This window comes from Macaca nemestrina, chromosome 14 (assembly GCF_043159975.1).
Source record: "Macaca nemestrina isolate mMacNem1 chromosome 14, mMacNem.hap1, whole genome shotgun sequence".
NCBI classification, from domain to species: domain Eukaryota; kingdom Metazoa; phylum Chordata; class Mammalia; order Primates; family Cercopithecidae; genus Macaca; species Macaca nemestrina.
The window spans coordinates 3,322,398-3,328,575 of record NC_092138.1 but is presented as its reverse complement, the minus strand read 5'-3'; positions in this window follow the sequence as shown (position 1 = coordinate 3,328,575).

Below are 6,178 nucleotides of genomic sequence, written 5' to 3'. Positions count from 1 at the left end.
TACCATCTCACACCAGTTAGAATGGCGATCATTAAAAAGTCAGGAAACAACAGGTGCTGGAGAGGATGTGGAGAAATAGGAACACTTTTACACTGTTGGTGGGATTGTAAACTAGTTCAACCATTATGGAAAACAGTATGGCGATTCCTCAAGGATCTAGAACTAGATGTACCATATGACCCAGCCATCCCATTACTGGGTATATACCCAAAGGATTATAAATTATGCTGCTATAAAGACACATGCACACGTATGTTTATTGCAGCACTATTCAGAATAGCAAAGACTTGGAATCAACCCAAATGTCCATCAGTGACAGATTGGATTAAGAAAATGTGGCACATATACACCATGGAATACTATGCAGCCATCAAAAAGGATGAGTTTGCGTCCTTTGTAGGGACATGGATGCAGCTGGAAACCATCATTCTTAGCAAACTATCACAAGAACAGAAAACCAAACACCGCATGTTCTCACTCATAGGTGGGAACTGAACAATAAGATCACTTGGACTCAGGAAGGGGAACATCACACACAGGGGCCTATCATGGTGGGGGGGGGGGAGGGATTGCATTGGGAGTTATACCTGATGTAAATGATGAGTTGATGGGTGCAGCACACCAACATGGCACAAGTATACATATGTAACAAACCTGCACGTTATGCACAGGTACCCTACAACTTAAAGTATAATAATAATAAATTAATTAAAAAAAAAAAAAAGAAATTGAAAGCAGGGACTTGAACAGGTGTTTATATACTCGTGTTCCTAACAGCATTATTCACAATAGCTAGCTCATGGAAGTAACCCAAGTGTCCATTAATGGATGAATAGATAAATGAAATATGGTGTATACATCCAACAGTGCATATTCAGCCTTAAAATGGAATGCAATTCTGATAGTTGTTGTAACACGAGTGAACCCTGAAGACATTATGCTAAAGAAATGAAATAACCCAGTCATAAAGGACCGATATTGTATGATTTCACTTATATGAGGTAAAGTAATCACACCCATAGATACAGAAATTAGAATGGCAGTTGCCAGGGGGTAGGGGGAGGAAGGAAGAGGAAGTTATTGTTTTTAATGGGTACGGATTTTCAATTAGGGAAGATGAACAAATCTTGGAGATGGATGGTGGGGATGGTTGCACAGCAATGTGACTATACTTAATTCCACTGAACTGTACACTTAAAAATGGTTAAAATGATAAACTGTATGTTAATGATAAACTTTATGTTATTTTATCTCAAGAAATTCTTATTAAGCTATCATGAATGGATTTAGCAGCCACTGATGATTATTGCCTACAACCATTATTTCAGGTTGCACAGTGGTGATAGTCTTTTCATCCTTGTGAAATTATCAACTCTATTTTTTTTCTACAAAGAAGGCCTTTTCCTCTTTAACTGTGTTACCTTAAAACAGTATGTACTGTATGATTTTTAATAATAGTCATGATCTTTTAATGATAATCAGTTTCATGCAGTTTGAATGAGCGTCGGGTGATATGGCTTCAAATTCAGAATATTTAAGAATCTCTGCTATTTGGAAAATGTGTGTAATATTTGTGAACTGAGAAAATAACCCAAAGTAGCTTTAGAATAATAAGAAGATAGTTATTCTAGGCCAGGCGCGGTGGCCTACGCCTGTAATCCCAGCACTTTGGGAGGCCGAGGCAGGTGGATCACAAGGTCAGGAGATCAAGACCATCCTGGCTAACACGGTGAAACCCCGTCTCTACTAAAAATACAAAAAATTAGCTGGGCGTGGTGGTGGGCACCTGTAGTCCCAGCTACTCGGGAGGCTGAGGGAAGAGAAGCTGAGATCATGCCACTGTACTCTAGCCTGGGCAACAGAGCAAGACTCCATCTCTTAAAAAAAACAGAAAAAGATAATAGTTATTCTAGCCAGCCAGACTTGTAAGCAGCCATTCCGGTGGGTGTGTAAAGGGATATTCATTCTTTTTTTTTTTTTTGAGACGGAGTCTGGCTCTGTCACCCAGGCTGGAGTGCAGTGGCGCGATCTCGGCTCACTGCAAGCTCCGCCTCCCGGGTTTACACCATTCTCCTGTCTCAGCCTCCCGAGTAGCTGGGACTACAGGCGCCCGCCACCTCGCCCGGCTAGTTTTTTGTATTTTTTAGTAGAGACGGGGTTTCACCGTGTTAGCCAGGATGGTCTCGATCTCCTGACCTCGTGATCCGCCCGTCTCGGCCTCCCAAAGTGCTGGGATTACAGGCTTGAGCCACCGCGTCCGGCCAGGGATATTCATTCTTATTCTCTCTCAGTCATACTCTCCATTGCTCTGATTACTCTTGTCTTGGTCTAGTTGGCCTGGGAGTGACGGACATTTTCATAAAGTAACTTTCTGATTTGAATAAGAAATAATTACTTTTAAAAAAGGAAAGGACCTATATCACTTTGCCTTCCTCATCACTGAGGTTTGCTTGACAGTCTAGCTCAGACAAAAGAGAAGGTGGTTCCCAGCCTGGCTTGTGGTAGGGATTTCTCAGAGTAAAGCCAAAGGAACATACTTAATGGCCCCCAGTGTCTGCACTTGATTTTTATGTCTTCTTCAAATGGGCTAAAATCTTTCCCATAGCGGGCGCTGGTTTTCCTGAATGGGGGCTTACCCTCCATTCTGCACGTGATCTCCTCCCTCCCACCTTTTAAGCGTCAGTGTCAGTGTTACCTCTTCAGAGAAGCCCCCACTGACTACCCCAAGAATTCCTGTCCTTGTCTTCTGCTCTGTTGTCTCTCATCATAGTCCTTATCATTTCCACCTCTAGATGCTAAGCTAGGGGAAGGTAGGTAATGTCTTGTTAATTATCAGAAATCCACTGCCCAGTAGTATCTAGCAGATTTAGGTCCTTGTTCCTTTCTTAAGAAATATTTGAGCACATATATGCTCAGTGAGGCAAAGACAAGCTCCCTGTCCTCAGGAAGTTGACATTTTGTTGTAGTAAACATATTTAGGATACTTTGTGTAGTGAGAGAACTATGAGAATAAAGAAAGATAATAACAGAGGTGTGTAGTGCCACTATGGATGGTCACAGACTCAATTAGCTTAAATTCTTTGATAATATACTTCATAGAATAAAGTAGAAGCCTGGAAGCAAGTCTGACTAAACTTCACAAAGATCTGTTCTTATAGCATAAAGCAATGCAACTCAAAACACAATAAACAGACTTTGGTTTCTGGTGTGACACGCAAAGAGTTTGGAAGCCATTATTCTTATCTTCCTAGCAAGAATAAGGTTGAACAAACTGAAAACTAACAACCCTTCTTAGCTCAAGTAGAGAATTGAGATCATGGGACAAACTATCAGGACAGCTGGAGAAACAGACGGGCAGATACAAACAGGCAGATACAAACAGGCAGATACAGACGAGCAGATACAGACAGGCAGATACAAACAGGCAGACACAGACGGGCAGACACAGATGGGCAGACACAGACGGGCAGATACAGACGGGCAGACACAGACAGGCAGACACAGACGGGCAGATACAGACGGGCAGACACAGACGGGCAGACACAGACGGGCAGACACAGACGGGCAGATACGGACGGGCAGATACGGACGGGCAGATGCAGACAGGCAGATGCAGACGGGCAGACGCAGACGGGCAGACACGGACGGGCAGACACAGACGGGCAGACACAGATGGGCAGATACAGACAGGCAGACACAGACGGGCAGACACAGAGAACCACAGCTTACCAGGAGCAGATGCCCAGAGGCAGATGTCCACAGCAGTATGGGCAGCAACACTTTAAACTGTAATTTATAAATTGCTACAGGTTCAATGTGGACTAACTTTAGAGTTAAAAACTCAGAAGAAACCTGATCTTGGAGGCCCCCACACTTCACAGAGTTTTACTTGCAAGATCCCTACCGGGTTCTCAGTATGGAGATCAGAGAAAATTCCTTTGATGATTTTTATCAGGGTGGAGGGGAAAAGTAACCATTTTGGAGACGTGCTCAGAGCTCTCTGCTCCCCTTAACAAGGGCCACACTCAGGGGAACTACTCGACCAGAACCCAGCCTAATGGGTTTTTATGAAAGCCTCAGTGGCCTGGTGAAGGCCATACCAGCCCCTTCAGACTTTAACATGGAGGAAAAGAAATACATAACTTTGGTTCACTAAAAGACTGGGATCTAATCAGAGGATTATGGAAGGCTTGCCCTCCTCCCACTCATTACCACTGCATCAATGGTGCTCCTGCATGATAGCTTGGAATTACAGTTAAAAGAACTGACGGCTCAGATCCTATTTCTGGAGTCTATGAACACCCAAAGACAAGACGGGATACAGAAACAAGGACACTAGAGGAAATTTTTGCTTTTGACATTACAGCTATAGCAAACAGGAAATACAGTTTAACTCTTAGCCAGATAAACATTAAACTTTACATTAAAGACCTATCTACTGCAGTTCCTTTTATCTGATACATTGTATTCGGCTTCCAATTAAATTTGCAGTGCATTAAAAGGCAAAATAACACAATCTGAAGAAACAAAGAAGCATCAGAACTGAACTCAGAATTGGCAGAGATTTTGGAATTACTAGACTTGAAATTTAAAATGACTGATTAATATGCTAAGGGCTATAATGGAAAGAGCGAACACCATGCAAGAACTGATGGATAATGTAAACAGGGAGATGAAAACTCTAAGAAAGAATCAAAAGTAAATGTTACAATTCAAAAACGATGAAACAAAACCGAAGACTGCTTTCATGTGCTCATCAATAGATTGCATATAACTGAGAAACACTCCGTGAGCTCAAAGATATGTCAGTATATACTTCCAAACATTAAATGCAAAGAGACAAAAGATTTTTTAAAAATGGAACAGAATATCCGAGAACGTGAGATAATTACAAACGTAACATACGTATAATAGGAATACCAAAAAGAGAGGAAAAATGAACATAAGAAATAGTTGAAGTAATAATGGCTGAAAATTTTCAAAATAAATAATGGGCACCAAACTATAGACCAGGAAACTAAGATAACACTTATCAGGATACATATCAGATAACATATACCTAAACACATCATATTCAAACTGTAGAAAATCAAAAACAAAGAGAAAATCTTGAAAGGAGGTGGGTGGGGGGAGGGAATGTTACATGTTGAGAAACAGGGTAACAACCACATCAGACTTCTCTTCAGAAACCACGTGAGTGACAGTGGAGTGAAATATTCAGTGTTGACAGAAAAAAATTCACCAACTTAGAATTTCATATCCAATGAACAACTCTGTGTCCACAAATTCTATAACATAGATGAAATGGACCAATTCCTTAGAAGACACAATATACCAAAACTCACACAAATAAGAAATAGACTACTTGAGTAGGCCTATATCTATTAAGGAAATGGAATTAATAATTAATAACCTTTTTATAAAAAGCTCCAAGCCAATATAGTTTCACTGGTGAATTCTGCCAAACATTACAACAGAAATTATCTACAATCTTCTCAGTAAAATAGAGGGGATACTTTCTAACTAATTCTATAACCCAGCAGTGGCCTAAGATTAAAACCAGACAAAGACATTAAAAGATAAGAAAACTATAGACCAATGTTTCTTATGAATATGGAAGCAAAATCCCTCAACAAAATATTAGCAAATAGAATTCAACAATATTTAAAAGGAATTATAGATCATAATTTGGATTAATTCCACATATGTATGCACAGCTGTTTCAACACTGAAAATCACACCTGTAATCCCAGCATTTTGGGAGGCCGAGGCAGGCAGATCATGAGATCAGGAGTTTGAGACCAGCCTGACCAACACTGAGAAACTGCCTCTCTACTTAAAATACAAAAATTATCTGGGCGTGGTGGTGCATACCTGTAATCCCAGCTACTCAGGAGGCTGAGGCAGGAGAATCGCTTGAACCTGGAAGGCAGAGATTGCAGTGAGCCAAGACCGTGCCATTGCACTCTAGCCTGGGCAACAGAGTGAGACTCCATCTCAAAAAAAAAAAAAAAAAAGAAAAAGAAAATAAATTAATCCAATCCATCTTGTCAACCGGTTAAAGAAAAATAATCATATCAATGAATGCAGAAAATGCATTTGACAAAATCCACTCCCCATTTATGATAAAAACTCTCAGCAAACAAGGAATGGAGGGAAGCTCCTCAACTTGATAAAG